At 45.3% G+C, this 16,946-nt stretch overlaps 1 protein-coding gene across 1 annotated transcript in view; it reads right to left on the bottom strand.

The window, feature by feature from the left end:
* NCOA6 (nuclear receptor coactivator 6) overlaps positions 1–15,850 on the bottom strand; it is a 120,021-nt gene extending 104,171 nt beyond the window's left edge. Inside the window, exon 1 of the mRNA XM_025398598.1 lies at positions 15,673–15,850. The gene's annotated coding sequence lies outside the window, so the exon portion shown is untranslated. The remainder of the gene's footprint in view (positions 1–15,672) is intronic.
* Positions 15,851–16,946: the final 1,096 nt, after the last annotated feature.

The raw sequence follows: 16,946 nt of genomic DNA, 5'->3' as shown, positions 1-16,946 counted from the left end.
AACCTCCACCTCCTAGGTTCAAACGATTATCCTACCTCAGCCTCCTGAGTAGCTGGGATTACAGGCACATGCCACTGCACCCAACTAATTTTGTATTTTTAGTAGAGACAGGGTCTCACCATTTGGCCAGGCTGGTCTCGAACTCCCGACCTCAGGCAACCCACCCGCCTCAGCCTCCCAAAGTGCTGGGATTATAGCCATGAGCCACTGCGACCGGCCAACTGTCACCTTTTAAATCAAATACTGAAGCCCTAAGACCAGCCTTCAGGTCTTGCAGCTACCATTTCATCATTATTCATAACCCAGATGAATACACTGACTATGCTTAGCAAACCTCCAGATGGAACAGTATTACGTGGATGTACCAGTATTTTCAAACAGAGAGAGAGCATTCAAATGATTTGGTGCAATTAGGATAGCATTTTTTTCTTTTTTTGAGACAGAGTGTTGCTCTGTTGCCAGGCTCGAGTGCAGTGGTGTGATCTCAGCTCACTGCAAGCTCCGACTCCCAGGTTCATGCCATTCTCCTGCCTCAGCCTCCCAAGTAGCTGGGACTACAGGCTCCCACCACCACGCCTGGCTAATTTTTTTGTATTTTTAGTAGGGACGGGGTTTCACCATATTAGCCAGGATGGTCTCCTGACCTCGTGATCTGCCTGCTTCAGCCTCCCAAAGTGCTGGGATTACAGGTGTGAGCCACCGTGCCCGGCCAGGACAGCATTTTTTTGAAGTTCAAAAGAGATCATTTAAAAACTAAAAAATTGGGCCGGGCATGGTGGCTCACACCTGTAATCCCAGCACTTTGGGAGGCCAAGGCGGGCAGATCACGAGGTCAGGGGATCGAGACTATCCTGGCTAACGCGGTGAAACCCTGTTCCCTATTAAAAATATAAAAATTAGCCAGGTGTGGTGGCAGGCACCTGTAGTCCCAGCTACTTGGGAGGCTGAGGCAGGAGAATGGCATGAACCCGGGAGGCGGGAGCTTGCAGTGAGCCAAGATTGCACCACTGCACTCCAGCCTGGGTGATGGAGTGAGACTCCATCTCAAAAAAAAAAAAAAAAAAGGAATATTGTGCTTACCCATAAACAATAAAGAATATATAATTTTTTTTATCAGAAGAAGAAATTCATTGGCAAGATAAACTGGTTCATTTATGCTAAAAAAAAAAGAAATAAATCTCGGCCGGGCGCGGTGGCTCAAGCCTGTAATCGGAGCACTTTGGGAGGCCGAGATGGGCGGATCACGAGGTCAGGAGATCGAGACCATCCTGGCTAACACGGTGAAACCCCGTCTCTACTAAAAATTACAAAAAACTAGCCGGGCGAGGTGGCGGGTGCCTGTAGTCCCAGCTACTCGGGAGGCTGAGGCAGGAGAATGGCGTGAACCCGGGAGGCGGAGCTTGCAGTGAGCCGAGATCCGGCCACTGCACTCCAGCCTGGGTGACAGAGCAAGACTCCGTCTCAAAAAAAAAAAAAAAAAAGAAAGAAATCTCTACCCAATTTGCAACAAAGAGAAAATAATATTACAAATGAATAATACAAAAACAGAAATAAAATCTAGAAGAGGCCATGCATGGTAGCTCACGCCTGTAATCCCAGCACTTTGGAAGGCCAAGGCAGGAAGACTGCTTGAGGCTACAAGTTTGAGATCAGCCTGGGCAACACAGAGAGACCCCACTTCTACAAAAAAAAATTTTTAAATTATGGCCAGTCACAGTGACTCATGCCTATAATCCCAGCACACTGGGAGGCCAAAGTGGGTAGATCACCTGAGGTCGTGAGTTGGAGGCCAGACTGGCCAATGTGGTGAAACCCTGGTCTCTATTAAAAATATAAAATTAGCCAGGCTTGGTGGTGCAACCCTATAATCCCAGCTACTAGGGAGGTTGAGGCAGGAGAATTGCTTGCACCCAGGAGGAGGAGGCTGCAGTGAGACGAGATCGCGCCATTGCACTCCAGCCTGGGAGACAAGAGCAAAACACCGTCTCAGAGAAAAAAAAAAAACAAGCTGGGCACGGTGGCTCATCCCAACACATTGGGAGGCCGAGGAGGGTGCATGGCTTTAGGTCGGGAGTTCGAGACCACTTGGCCAACATGTGAAACCCTGTCTCTACTAAAAATATAAAAATTAGCCAGGCATGGTGGTGGGCACCTGTAATCCCAGTTACTCAGGAGGCTGAGGCAGGAGAAACGCTTGAACCCACGGGGCAGAGGTTGCGGTAAGCTGAGATTGTACCACTGCACTCCAGCCTGGGCAACACAGCGAGACTCTGTCTTAAAAAACAAACAAACAAACAAACAAACAAAAAGGCTCATTTCGGAGATAACTGGAGAAAGATTTAATGTTGGATAATATTAAGAAATAACTGTTTTATTAGGTGTTAATAATGGTATTGTGTTTATGTAGAATATCCTTACTTGTAAGGAGATGGCGTGCTAAAATATTAAAGGGATAGTATCATATCTTTATTTTTAAAAGGTTTAACATAATAAACGTTATTAAGCATATGACAACATGTTGAATATAGATGGTAGGTATAAGGGTGGTTCACTCTACTGTTATTTCTGGGGCTTTTTGTATGTTTGAAAGTTTTTTTTTTTTTTTGAGATGGAGTCTCACTCTGTCGCCCAGGCTGGAATGCAGTGGCGCGATCTCAGCTCACTGCAAGCTTGGCCTCCTGGGTTCACGCCATTCTCCCACCTCAGCCTCCCAAGCAGCTGGGATTACAGGCGCCCACCACACACCCGGCTAATTTTTTTTTTGTATTTTAAGTAGAGACGGGGTTTCACCGTGTTAGCCAGGATGGTCTCGATCTCCTGACCTCATGATCCGCCCGCCTCGGCCTCCCAAAGTGCTTGGCATACAGGCGTGAGCCACCACGCCCGGCCTGAAAGTTTTAACAAAACACTTAAAACATCAAAAAAGCCCACAAAACTGAAGAATTGCTATTATACTAGAAGAAAAAATTTATGAAATTCAATCTGAACTAGTAGCTGGTGGCACTATAAACTGGTAGTTGTTCTAAAGAATAATCTGACAATGTGGCTAAAAAGTGATAGCCTCAGACCTAATCAAATCATTTTAGGGAATATATTCTAAGAAAAAAACTGGAAGAAAAAGATTTCTAAAAAGATATTACAGCACCACAATTTAGAATTGTAAAATAGGGCTGGGTGTGGTGGTTCACTCCTGTAATCCCAGCACTTTGGGAGGCCGAGGTGGGCAGACCATGAGGTCAGGAGATGGAGACCATCCTGGCCAACATGGTGAAACCCCGTCTCTACTAAAAATATAAAATATTAGCCGGGCGTGGTGGCACACGCCGGTAATCCTAGCTACTCAGGAGGCTTCGGTAGGAGAATTGCTTGAACCCGGGAGGCGGGGATTGCAGTGAGCTAAGACCACGCTACTACACTCCAGCCTCGGTGACAGAGTAAGACTCCATCTCACGTGGAAAAAAAAAAAAAAAAAGAATTGTAAAATAGGAATAAAAACGAACTGAAAATCACCCTAATGCCAAATAACCAGAGTATTTTAAACTTTAGTTGTTATATACCCATTAAAAATGATAAATATAAAGACGTGTGGAAAAGTATGTCAACATATTGCTATATGAAAGACTAAAAAAACCTTTATATGAATTAAACTAGTAAAGACTGTATGGGCTGGAGTGCTATGGCATGATCTTGGCTCACCGCAACCTCTGCCTCCCAGGTTCAAGCAATTTTCCTGCCTGAGCCTTCCAAGTAGCCGGGATTACAGGCGTGTGCCACCACACCAGGCTAATTTTTGTATTTTTAGAAGAGATGGGGTTTCACCATGTTGGTCAGGCTGGTCATGAACTCCTGACCTCAGGTGATCCACCCGTCTTGGCCTTGCAAAGTGCTGGGATTATAGGTGTGAGCCACAGTGCACAGCCTTAAACATAATTTTTAAAATTTCATGGGGACACATGCTATTAGAGGAAGTATAAACAATGCAAATATAAAATCAGGAAGAATGCCTAGGCACAAATAAAGAAAAGCACCTGAGGGCTATTACTGACCACAATTTGAATGAGTATTCAAAATTTAAATACAGTCCTATCCTGGACAAGGCCAACATAGCCTACCATTAAAAAGACAGGCTGAGCAAGTGGCTCATGCCTGTAATCCCAACACTTTGGGAGGCAGAAGTATCGCTTAAGCCCAGGAGTTTGAGATTGGCCTGGGCAACATAGGAAGACCCATTCTACCTCACCGCCCCCACCAAAAAAAAAAAGCCAGGTGAGGTGGTGAACACCTGTAGTCCCACATGTTCACTCAGGAGACTAAGGTGAAAGGATCGCGAGCCTCAGAGGTTGAGGTTGCAGTGAACCATGATCATACCACTGCACTCCGGCCTGGGTGACAAAGCAAGACTCTATTTTTTTTAAATAATAATAATTTAAAAATAAAAAGACACAGAAAAAGAGCACATCGTTAGCCTGGACAATACACAGTCTTCCTCAATTCTATTTGTTATTTTAAAACAATACTCAGTTTTCTTCAATTCTTTCCAATATTTTTTAAAATTATGAGAAAACTGAAGAAGGTTCAGGGAAAAACCAAGAGGTAAAGAATAGGATGGAAAAGAAGCCGGGCGTGGTGGCTCAAGCCTGTAATCCCAGCACTTTGGGAGGCCGAGACGGGCGGATCACGAGGTCAGGAGATCGAGACCATCCTGGCTAACACGGTGAAACCCCGTCTCTACTAAAAATACAAGAAAATTAGCCGGGCGAGGTGGCGGGCGCCTGTAGTCCCAGCTACTTGGGAGGCTGAGGCAGGAGAATGGCGTGAACCCAGGGGGGCGGAGCTTGCAGTGAGCCGAGATGGCGCCACTGCACTCCAGCCTGGGGCACAGAGCAAGACTCCGTCTCAAAAAAAAAAAAAAAAAAGAAAAGAAAAGAAGTAATTTTGAAGAACGGTCTGAAATCAAATGAAGTGTGACATGACTAATTAACACTGAAATATCCATGGGGAGGCTTTTGAATGGAGACCCTGAAAAGCTGATGTTATCTCTCAATGCCCACAGATGACTCACCAAGAAGAGAGGGCTAAAAAAATCCTCAAAGTTTGTTGTTTTACAGAAGAGAGATCTCTTTACTGTGCTGGCAAAAGTTACCGGCATAGGCAAATAGGGGAGGCTGGGTGTCTTAAGTCATTGACCATCTGTTTTTCTACAGGGTGTTTACTTATCCATGATCACCTGATCATATTAGAATGTCTCTAAAACTTGACTCAGTTACTCAAAGCTTGAATCAATTATTTACCATTTCAAAATTCTGCAGTGCCATCCCGCTCCTACACACTGCTCACTCAGCAACATTCAAATGTCTTAGACCTGCCATCCAGGGCCCCAAGAAAGTACGCTGGCTTCACTTCTCCACAACTCCTCAACACACCAGCAAATCAGACTTCTGACTATTTCATTACCTAAATATTCCTTACGTTTTCCTATGTACTTTTGGTTACTCTCTCCTTAACCCCACTTGTTGCAATCTTACCCTTCCATTTTTAAAAATTTTAATTTAATGCTTCTATGTTATCTCAAACACTACCTGTTATGTGTTGAATTGTAGCCCCCCATCCCACTCCTGCCAAATATGTTAGTCCTGACCCTCAGTACCTCAGAATGTGACCTGTTTTGGAAATGGAGTTGCTGCAGATGTAATCAATTAAGATGAAGTTACTGGAGTAGGGTGGGACCTACTGGTGTCCTTATAAGGGAAATTTGGACACAGAGACACACAGGGAAAATGTCATGTGACAACAGAGGCAGAAATTGGAGTGATGCAGCTACAAGCCAAGGAGCACCAAGAACTGATGGAAGCCTCAGCCTCCCAAGTAGCTGGGATTAGACGCACATGCCAGCACGTCTGGCTAATTTTTGTATTTTTAGTAGAGATGGGGTTTCACCATGTTGGCCAGGCTGGTCTCAAACTCCTGAACTCAAGTGATCCACCCACCTTGGCCTCCTAAAGTGGTGGGATTACAGGCGTGAGCCAGCTACTTGGGAGGCTGAAGCAGGAGAATCACTTGAACCTGGGAGGCAGAGGTTGTAATAAGCCAAGATTGCACCACTGCACTCTAGCTTGGGCAAGGGAGTGAGACGCTGTCTCATTAAAAAAAAAAAAAAAAAAAAAAAAAAATGCCGGGCGCGGTGGCTCACGCCTGTAATCCCAGCACTTTGGGAGGCCGAGGCGGGTGGATCACAAGGTCAGGAGATCGAGACCATCCCGGCTAACACAGTGAAACCCCGTCTCTGCTAAAAATACAAAAAATTAGCCGGGCGTGGTGGTGGGCGCCTGTAGTCCCAGCTACTCGGGAGGCTGAGACAGGAGAATGGCGTGAACCCGGGAGGCAGAGCTTGCAGTGAGCCGAGACGGCGCCACTGCACTCCAGCCTGGGCAATGAGCAAGACTCCATCTCAAAAAAAAAAAAAAAAAAAAGCAGCTGGGTGCAGTGCAGTGGCTCACACCTGTAATCCCAGCACTTTGACAGGCCAAGGCAGGTAGATCACCTAAGGTCAGGAGTTCGAGACCAGCCTGACCAATATGGTGAAACCCCGTCTCTACTAAAGCTACAAAAAAATTAGCTGGGCGTGGTGGTGTGCACCTATAGTCCCAGCTACTTGGAAGGCTGAGACAGGAGAATCCCTTGAACCCAGGAGGTGAAGGTTGCAGTGAGCCAAGATCTCATCGCTGCATTCCAGCCTGGGCAACAGTGTGAGACTCCGTCACAAAAAAAAAAAAAAAGAAAAAAGAAAGAAAGAAAAGAAAAAGAAAATGTACATAAATGGGTACTATTGAACTGATATTCAATAGATTCAATATCAGTAAAGGAGCTGATTAATGGGAACTTTTGTTGCCTTTGTGTATGGGAGTGGGGAGTTGCAGCTGGTTAATGCTAAATACAAACCGAAATATCTATTTAAAGTATGAATACCCTCTGAATTTGGTGCTCATTAATATTAACTGATATAGTTAATTTATTAACTGATAATGAATATTGTAACTGACAAAGAATACACAATTCATCATAAGGTAAAGGTGTGGTCCTGGCCTTCTGCTTTATTGAGCTTGTATATCAAATAAAGCATATGACCAACCCTAGGGCTGCATTACTACTGCCATCAAAGCCATAGTATTTCATTTGTGTATACATCTAAATATAACTCTAGTTATTTACTAATTAATTCAGAACATTTATTGAGCTCCTAGGCAGCCACTTTACGTCCTTTTTAGAATAAGGTGAGGTAGAAAAAGATCACATTTAAAAAAATAAATGAATATGACAGACATCAAAATAGGCAGACACTGGAGCCGAAGGGAGGGAAGAGGGAAGGCAGAGACAGACACCAGCTCAGTCCTAAAGGAGCACCCATCCAATCTAATGAAAAGTAAGAGAGTAAACTAGCTCCATACCTCTCCTTTCTCCCCATGCCGATCCTACACTTCACAATCAGGCTTCCTTTCCTAATGTACAGCTTTCATTAGATCACTGGTGAAAAACATTCGATGACTTTCCACTATTTAGTCAATCAAGTCCAAACTTCCCAGCTTGGAATAGAAATGGAGATTCAAAGCCTTCCATGATTTGATTGTATGGTATGCAGAGATTAGGAAGACAAGCTTTGAAATTAGACTACCTGGACTCAAATATTTTCTGTGTCAATTGTTAGCTCTCTTCCTCATTTTATATGTAAAAAGGGATTAAAAACCAGTGCCTACCTCATCAGGTTGTTGTAAGGATTAAATAAAATGCTACTTATGAAATGCTTAGCACATTATCTTGCAAATAGTAACCATGCAAAAACTGTGAGCCACTGACCAGGCATATGGCTTGCGCCTATAATCCTAGCAATTTGGGAGACCAAGGCAGGAGATCACTTGAGTCTAGGAATTAAAGACTGCAATGAGTTATAATCACACCACTGCACTCCAGCCCGGGCAACAGAGTAAGACCCTGGTTCTATTTAAAAACAAAATATAACAAAACAAAACAAAAAAAACCTTACCCAAAGCACACTGGGGGAAAAAAAACCACTACTACTATTAATTTTTTTAAGTTTTATTTATTCATTTTAGGTTTTATCTATTATTGTTGCTGTTGTTCATCTCCATTTCCAGCCTTAAGTCCAACAACACCCTTATAACAATCTTGTTCTCGGCCGGGCGCGGTGGCTCAAGCCTGTAATCCCAGCACTTTGGGAGGCCGAGACGGGCGGATCACGAGGTCAGGAGATCGAGACCATCCTGGCTAACATGGTGAAACCCCGTCTCTACTAAAAAATACAAAAAACTAGCCGGGCGTGGTGGCGGGCGCCTGTAGTCCCAGCTACTCGGAAGGCTGAGGCAGGAGAATGGCGTGAACCCGGGAGGCGGAGCTTGCAGTGAGCAGAGATCCGGCCACTGCACTCCAGCCTGGGCGGCAGAGCGAGACTCCGTCTCAAAAAAAAAAAAAAAAAAAAAAAACAATCTTGTTCTCCAAGCAAAGTGGATTCTTTACCATCTCCTAAATATCCACCTCTGTGCTTACGCTTTCACTCAGCCTGAAAATACAGTACTGTCTCATCTCCAAGTATTAGGATACTAACTATTCTTGGCAGTTTCATTCACAGGCCACCTCTTGCAGGTACTATTCTCTAGTATCCCAGCTCCATAACACATTACAGACATTCCTCAGCATACAAACCTTGGCTAGATTCATCCTGGTATCTTGCAGAGTTCTAGCCAGTTTCCAGTATACATGGTAGGGCTCAATAAATATTTGAGAAAATAATACCTATATTTCCTTTCTCCTCCAACCACTCTCTTGGATAAGAGCTCCATATTACAAGTAAAAAGAGTTCTTCTAGAGTATTTCATAAAGCTGGCCGGCTAATTTTCTATCACCAATGTGGTAATTTTCTAATACAGTATCTAACACATAGTGGATGCCCAAATATTCAAGGAGCTAAGCTGAATTTCACCTCATCTTTTAATTTCAATTATCATTCTATTCATTATGATCAAGTATGGCTCATCCTTAGAAATAGATTTTAGTATTTACTTGCCCACAAATTCATCTGTCAATTTATGGCCATCCTCCCCCATCCCAATATGTCATTTATTGGTTTGGGGGAGACAACATTCAAAACCTCAGTAAAGTAAGAATCAGAAAATTAAATGTCTACAGGGCCATAAAAATAAACAGCAGGCCAGGCGCAGTGGCTCACGCCTATAATCCCAACACTTTGGGAGGCCGAGACAGGCGGATCACGAGGTCAGGAGATCTAGATCATCCTGGCTAACACTGTGAAACTCCGTCTGTACTAAAAATACAAAAAATTAGCCAGGCATGGTGATGGGCGCCTGTAGTCCCAGCTACATAGGAGGCTGAGTCAGGAGAATGGCGTGAACCCTGGGGGCGGAGCTTGCAGTGAGTGGAGATCGTGCCACTGCACTCCAGACTGGACGACAGAGACAGATTCCGTCTCAAAAAAAATAAAAAATAAAAAAAATAAACTGCAAAGCAAGAGAGCAGTGCAGACTATGGAGAACTAGGAAACACATCCCACCTAAAAGTTTCAGCTAGTTACTGCTATAAGTGAATATGGGCTTGCTGTTCACAGATCTTCCAATTTTTCAAGGTTAAGTCAGAAACTCAGAAGTCTGTGTACATTTTTAAGACATTAAAAATATTGTGTAAACCAAACAAAATATGTATACAGGTCAAATCCAACCACAGGTTGCCAGTTTGCAACCTCTGCTACAGAAGTTCTCTGCAAAAGTGATGGCGTGAGAAGAGTTCTATCCCAGCAGATAATCTAAGGCAGCCCCTAAAACTAAGCAGCTTCTTGGAAGCATCTCCTGCAACACTTAGCCCAACTCTCAACCATTCTGATTGACCTGAAAACCAAATTAATTTGACAATTTAATTAAGCAAAGTGAGCCCCTACTCTGTACCAGGTGCTGAGGAATCAGAAATGAACAGTAGTGCTAAAGAACACCTAGTATTTATTGAGCATGTTCTAGATGCCAAGCACTATTTTACACGTTATGTATATTGACTCATTTAATCCTCACAAAACCCTATGAGATTACTATTATTACTATTATCCTTAAAGATGAGGAAGCTGAGGTGCAATGAGGTTTCATTTGTCCAAGGTCACACAATCTGCAAGCAGCAGTACTTAATAAGGACCTCAGACAGACTCCACCAAAAAAAGCTCACAATTTGAAAGCAAGCCCCATTCAATAAATGATGCTGGGATCACTGGTTATACGTAGGGAAAAAAAATGAAACTGGACCCTACCTTACACTACACATAAGAATCCATTCCAGATACATTAAAGATCTGACCATTGAAAACAACAGAGGGATTCCAGAATATAAAGAATAATTGCAGGCTGGGCACAGTAACTCACACTTGTAATCCCAGCACTTTCGGAGGCTGAAGCGGGTGGATTGCTTGAGCTCAGGAGTTTGAGACTAGCCTGGGTAACATGGCGAAACCCCACCTCTACAAAAAATGCAAAAAGTAGTAGGGCACAGTGGTGCATGTCTGTGATCTCAACTGCTTCAGGAGGCTGAGGCGGGAGGGCTGCTTGAGCCCAGGAGGTTGAGGCTGTAGTGAGCCGAGGCTGCACCACTGAACACCAGCCTTGGTGACAGAATGAGACCCTGCCTCAAAACAAAACAAAGAATAACTGCAAATCTTGAAGGAAAAGATTGATAAAGTTGACACTAAAATTCAGAACTTTTTAACAAATGACACCTTAAACAGATTTTTTTTTAATAAGCAACAGGCCAGGTGCAGTGGCTCATAACTGTAATCTCAATACTTTGGGAGGCCAAGACAGGTGGATCACTTGAGGTCAGGAGTCTGAGACCAGCCTGGCCAACATGATGAAACCTCATCTCTACTAAAAACACAAAAATTAGCCAGGTGTGGTGGCACATGCCTGTAGTCCCAGCTACTTGGGAGGCTAAGGCAAGAAAATCACTTGAACCTGCAAGACGGAGGTTACAATGAGCTGAGATGGCATGACTGCACTCCAGCCTTGGCGACAGAGCAAGACGTCATCTCAAAAAAAAAAAAAAATTTAAAATAAGCAAGAAACTGGGAAATGACATCTGTAATACCTATCAACAACAAAGGATTAATAATCAGAATCCATAAAGAAATATTTTGTAAAAGACAACCCAGTAAGAAAAACAGCAAAACAAGTCCAAGCATTATCTAATCTGTGTAAAGCTGGCACTACCACAGTTACCACACAGTACACTCCAGAACAATAGACCTTGCCATCACTGACTGATATAAATATTCAGGGGTCTGTGTTGTGCTGCAGGTACACAGTGCATGGGTAATCCAGCCCAAAGGCCAGAACCAAGACGTTTATTCATTCTCCATCATCATATAGACATTAGATGGCAAATTAGAGGTTGAACATCCAACCCTCAGACATATAGAACAGGGGTTGGCAAGTGTTATTGTAAAGAGTATTTCCAGCTTTGTGAACTGACACAACACATCTCTGTCATGACTACGCAACTCTGCTATTGGTACCATAAAAGAAGATAGGGACAATATATAAATAAATGAGTGTGGCTGTATTCCAATAAAACGTTATTTACAAAAACAGATGGTGGGCCAGATTTGACCTATGGACCACAGTTTGTTGACCCCTGACATAGACAGCTGTGCTATTTCTACACTATAGGTAGGATACTTCGCACGTTTTCGCCTGTCTTTTATGTCTGCTGACACCTCTGATTTCCTTAACCAAAAACTACACTACACTTGACAGTAACTCTATTATTCTGCCAAAAAAACCTTTTCACCCTTATTATCGAAGAGAATTCTCCCCTCATTTTCCTTTCACTTTTTCAAACCTTTTTTGACAGCCACCACCCCAAACCAGAAATCTAAAAAACTCCTCCCTTTTACCACTCACAATGTCAATCGTCAACACCTGCAAATTCTAACTCTGATCAATGCCCACAGCCTCTGCCTTAGTTCAGATCCTCATTACCTCTCTGGTCTTTGGTCTACCCTCCTTCCAAAGAACATCCATTTATCTCCTAGAAATTAAACCTCCACCCCATACTTCCCTTCTCGAAGATCTTGAATGCCTCTTTCAGCTGAGGTTTCAGTCCAAACTCCTTAGCAAGGTCCTTCACAACTAGGTTCCTAACACGGTCTTCCTAGTATCATCTCTGGCCATGCTTTCACACACATTCTATGCTCCAGCCACATTCAGTTATTAATACATTCCCTGAAAACGTGTCTTTACCTGAAAGGCCCTTCTCTCTATATTACTGGCAAACTCCTGTATCTTTCAGGACATATCTCAAATGTCACCCCTTCAAAACACCTTCCCTGATTCTTTGAGCAGAGACACACCCATCTCTATGTCCTTACAATGTTTAATAACTCTTCTTTGGTGTCGACCATCCTGAACTATGATTGCTCATATGTCTACTTCACTCATAGGGCTGCATACCCAAAGTGAAGTGACTCTGCCTTAAAGACCTCTGAATCTACAGAGCCCAGCATAATGCTTGATATGCAGCAAATGCCTTGAGGCACAGTAAATGTTTGCTGAATAGAAGACATGCTTGGTAGTAGGAGGAGGGTTTCTTAACCTGGGGTTCACAGACAGGAGTCTATAGATAGGACGTCAGTGGGGTTTGTGAACTCGAATAGGAAAAAAAAAATCTCTTTTATTAATCTCTAACTGAAAATTATTATTCTATTCAAATATAAGTGTAGGTAACATACCATTCTAGTATTAGCAGTATCTATGACTCTGTAACAACAGAAATCTCAAATATCTTTATATCATACTACAGTTGTTGCATATAATCTTGAAGTAGGCTTTATGTGCATCACGTCTTTGAAATTGTAATTATCGGATCCATCACTAAATCTTTTTTTTTTTTTTTTTTTTTTTGTGAGACGGAGTCTCGCTCTGTCGCCCGGGCTGGAGTGCAGTGGCCAGATCTCAGCTCACTGCAAGCTCCGCCTCCCGGGTTTACGCCATTCTCCTGCCTCAGCCTCCCAAGTAACTGGGACTACAGGCGCCCGCCATCTCGCCCGGCTAGTTTTTTGTATTTTTTAGTAGAGACGGGGTTTCACCGTGTTCGCCAGGATGGTCTCGATCTTCTGACCTCGTGATCCACCCGTCTCGGCCTCCCAAAGTGCTGGGATTACAGGCTTGAGCCACCGCGCCCGGCCAAATCTGATTTCTTAATGTGCTGATAAACAAGTAAATGAATATTAGATTTGTATATTTTGGAAACTATATTTCCATATAATTGGTGTTCCTTATAATTCAATGTACTTTATTTTATACAACTAAAAAATATTATTCTGAAAGGGGTCCATGGCACAGATAAGGTCAGGTCTTCCTTCATTAGAAAAACCCAGAACAGGCTGGGCACGGTGGCTCACGCCTGTAATCCCAGCATTTTGGGAGGCCGAGGTGGGCAGATCACTTGAGCTCAGGAGCTCAAGACCAGCCTGGGCAACATGTTGAAATCCCATCTCCACAAATTAAAAAAAAAAAGAAAAGAAAAACCCAGAACAAATGAATTGTGTTGCGGTATATACATATGGTATTGACAATCTTATTTTATATTTGCCCTCATAACCTTTCTGTTCATTAATTCTCTTTGATTATATGGGGCCCTGGACCTATTTTCCATGACTAGTTTGCATATTTCCTTCAGAACTCTCCCATAGCCCATGCGAACTTTGAATTCTTCTCTAACATGATCCAACTTCAATTAACAAAATAGAGACTCTGGGTCTTTACAATTTTTCACTTTTCTTTTTTAGGATTTTGTGTCCCTTTGTGGTAAACACCTAGAAGAGAAGCAGCATTCCTTTTTTCTTTTTTTTTTTTTAAGACAGTGTCTTACTCTGTAATCCAGGCTGGAATATCATGGAACGATCACAGCACGGCTCATTGCAGCCTTGGCCTCCCAGGCTCAAGCGATCCTTCCACCTCAGCCTCCTGAGTGGCTGGGACTAAAAGTGCAAGCCACATCAGGTGGCTAATTTTTTTTATTTTTTTGTAGAGATGGGGTCTGCCAGCTCCTGGGCTCAAGCAATCCTCCCGCCTTGGCCTCCCAAAGTGCTGGAATTACAGGCATGAGCCACTATGGCTGGCCGGAGCATCTCTTAAAACTCTACAAAGTTAGAAGGTCTCAAAGACAACTTCTTTGCACAATTAGAGATGAGCCAGGAAATACCAAATAACTGGCTGCCTACCCTCTTTTGTATTCCCTTCAGCCTTTGTATTGCCAAAGTCATTAAAGGAACAAAACAAATTTAATAGTTATCTGGTATATACTGTTACGCTTCACTTCTTATTGTTTTTGTTTGTTTGCTTTTAGTTTCATCACAAGAATGTTATGGTTCATTTCTTAACACCTTTCTCCCAGCTAGCAAACTCATTTAAGGCAATGTGTTTAGTGAGCAGGCAGCTGACCATTTCCAGTAGACCCTCTGCTACTAACTTGTAAGATCTTGAAAAGTCAACTTTACCTTTCTGTTTCAGCTAAAATCACTACCTGATTTGAAATCCTTACTTGATCTCTCAGGCCTTTGTAGTTTTTATACATTCACTCTTCTTCACCATTTTACTGGCTTCAATAACGCCTTTCGGATGACCTCTCCAGGTGACCCTGCTCTTAAGCTGTGGGCTGTCCCCTTCCAGGGAAGACACCTTGGGTGACCGCCCCCAAACAGCCGGGTCCCTCCTTTTAAAGACACACACAATTCCCTAAGTTGATAAAGGTTCTTTCCTTTCTTGCCAACCAGTTCCACTCTCTGTGCCTCTTTTGCCGGTCAGCTCCTGCACCCAAACCTCAGTCCCCTTTTGTCCCCCTTTTCTCTCATCAAACACCTCCTTTTTCCTGTTGCTTCCCCCAATAGGGGGTGGAGGATGCTTGGAACGTAAGTCTTCAGAGCCTTGGGAGTTATACAGCTTTGCAAATCAGCCCCAGTACCCCAAGGACTGCCCCAATCTGATACCAGCGTCTGTACCCAAAGGGCCCTCATTCCTCATCAATCACCTCCTTCCCTCCCCGCAAAGAACTGCTCCAGCCCTGACAGCCTAAGCTTGGCCCCCATGCCTTCACCCCAATCACCAGGTTCTACCTGCACTAGGGCTCTAATCCCGCCTAAGGCCTAACCCAGTTCCACGTCCTGCCATCCTCTCAGCCCATGGACCCCAATCCTGGTTCCTTTCGGATCCAGTGTTCCTTCTCTACGACCCTGACCACGACCCCACTACTGGCTCCCGCCTGTTCCCCGGGCCTGGAGCGCCACCCCGTGCAGACCCCGGCCAGCCCTGCACTCCCTCAGTGCGCCGGCCCCAGCGCCCAGCACCCTCCCCACCCGGCCGGGCCGCCGCTCCCTCCAGCGCCCCCGCCCGCAGGCCTGGGGCCCGCTCCCCAACATGGCGACGGGGACACAGCGCGGCGGGCGGGGCGGCTCCGGGCCAGGCCCGCACTCAGACCGTGCCACTCGGTCGCCCGGCGCCATTTTCCCGCGCCGGGCCCGGGCGGCGCCTCCTCCCCGCGAAGCCAGCCCGACAAGGACCGCGGACACCCGGCGGGCCCACCCCTTACGGGCCCGCGCCGCCGTCGTCTCACCTGAGCGCGGCCCCAGCCCTCCCGGGCGGGCCTTGGAGCGCCGGCCCCGGCCGTGCGTGCCCGCCGCCCTCCGTGCGTCCGTCCGTCAGTCCTCGCGTGCGCCCGTCTGTCCGGCCACCCGCGCCCGGCCGCCCGCAGCCCGACCCGGCAGGGCCTCACGGAGCCGGCGGGGAGGGGGATGGGCCGGACCGGGCCGGGGAGGGAGGGGGAGGGAGGGAAAGAGGGAGGGAGCGCCAGAGGGGGCGGGGCGGACTCGAGGGGCGGGGCATTGCCCACGTGACCAGACGTCCCCGGGAGCGCGAGGTGGAGTGCGCGCCAGCTCGCTTGGGTGCTGTGTGCTTAGTGCTGGGATCTCGTGGGTCTCTGTCGGCTTCCCAGTGCTATTCTCTCGCCAGTGAGTCCCGCTGGGGAAACACACACCGAACAGCCTTTTGCGAGCGCACTGAGTATCCTTGGAAATGGCAACTCCAAACCTCAGTTTACCCATCTGAAATATGGGGAAAAGCATAGTTCTTGTGAGGAGGAAATGGAGGTAGGCATGGAAGGCACTTGTCACCGTGCCTGACACATAGTGTCTAATAATAAGCTTAATGGGATATAGACAAAAGCTTTCACTATTATTTGCCTCTAAATCCCTCTCTTCTTTTTCCCATCATTACCTCCCTAGCAAGCTAAAATGCTCAGGAAATAGAATTATTGATCGAACGAGTGTGGCCCCTCCCCACTTCCCAAATGTAGAAAGGCCTCCTCAGCACTGGCCTTGACGTCTGTCATACAGGCCTGGATTCATATCTGGCTTTCACTCTTTTTTTTAAATCTTTTGGGCCGGGCGCGGTGGCTCAAGCCTGTAATCCCAGCACTTTGGGAGGCCGAGACGGGCGGATCACGAGGTCAGGAGATCGGGACCATCCTGGCTAACACGGTGAAACCCCGTCTCTACTAACAAATACAAAAAACTAGCCGGGCGAGGTGGCGGGCGCCTGTAGTCCCAGCTACTCGGGAGGCTGAGGCAGGAGAATGGCGTAAACCCGGGAGGCGGAGCTTGCAGTGAGCTGAGATCCAGCCACTGCACTCCAGCCTGGGTGACAGAGCGAGACTGCGTCTCAAAAAAAAAAAAAAATTTTTGTTTTTGTTTTCTTTTTTCCCACACTACACTGATGTATTTTTTAAATTTTTGTAAGTACGTAGTAGGTGAATATATTTATGGGGTACATGAGATTTTGATACAGGCATACATCATGTAATAATCACATCATGGTAAATGGGGTATCTAG

Source organism: Theropithecus gelada, chromosome 10, assembly GCF_003255815.1.
Source record: "Theropithecus gelada isolate Dixy chromosome 10, Tgel_1.0, whole genome shotgun sequence".
NCBI lineage: Eukaryota > Metazoa > Chordata > Mammalia > Primates > Cercopithecidae > Theropithecus > Theropithecus gelada.
Note: the sequence above shows the minus strand (reverse complement) of the source record. Positions and strands in the feature narration are given on the sequence as shown.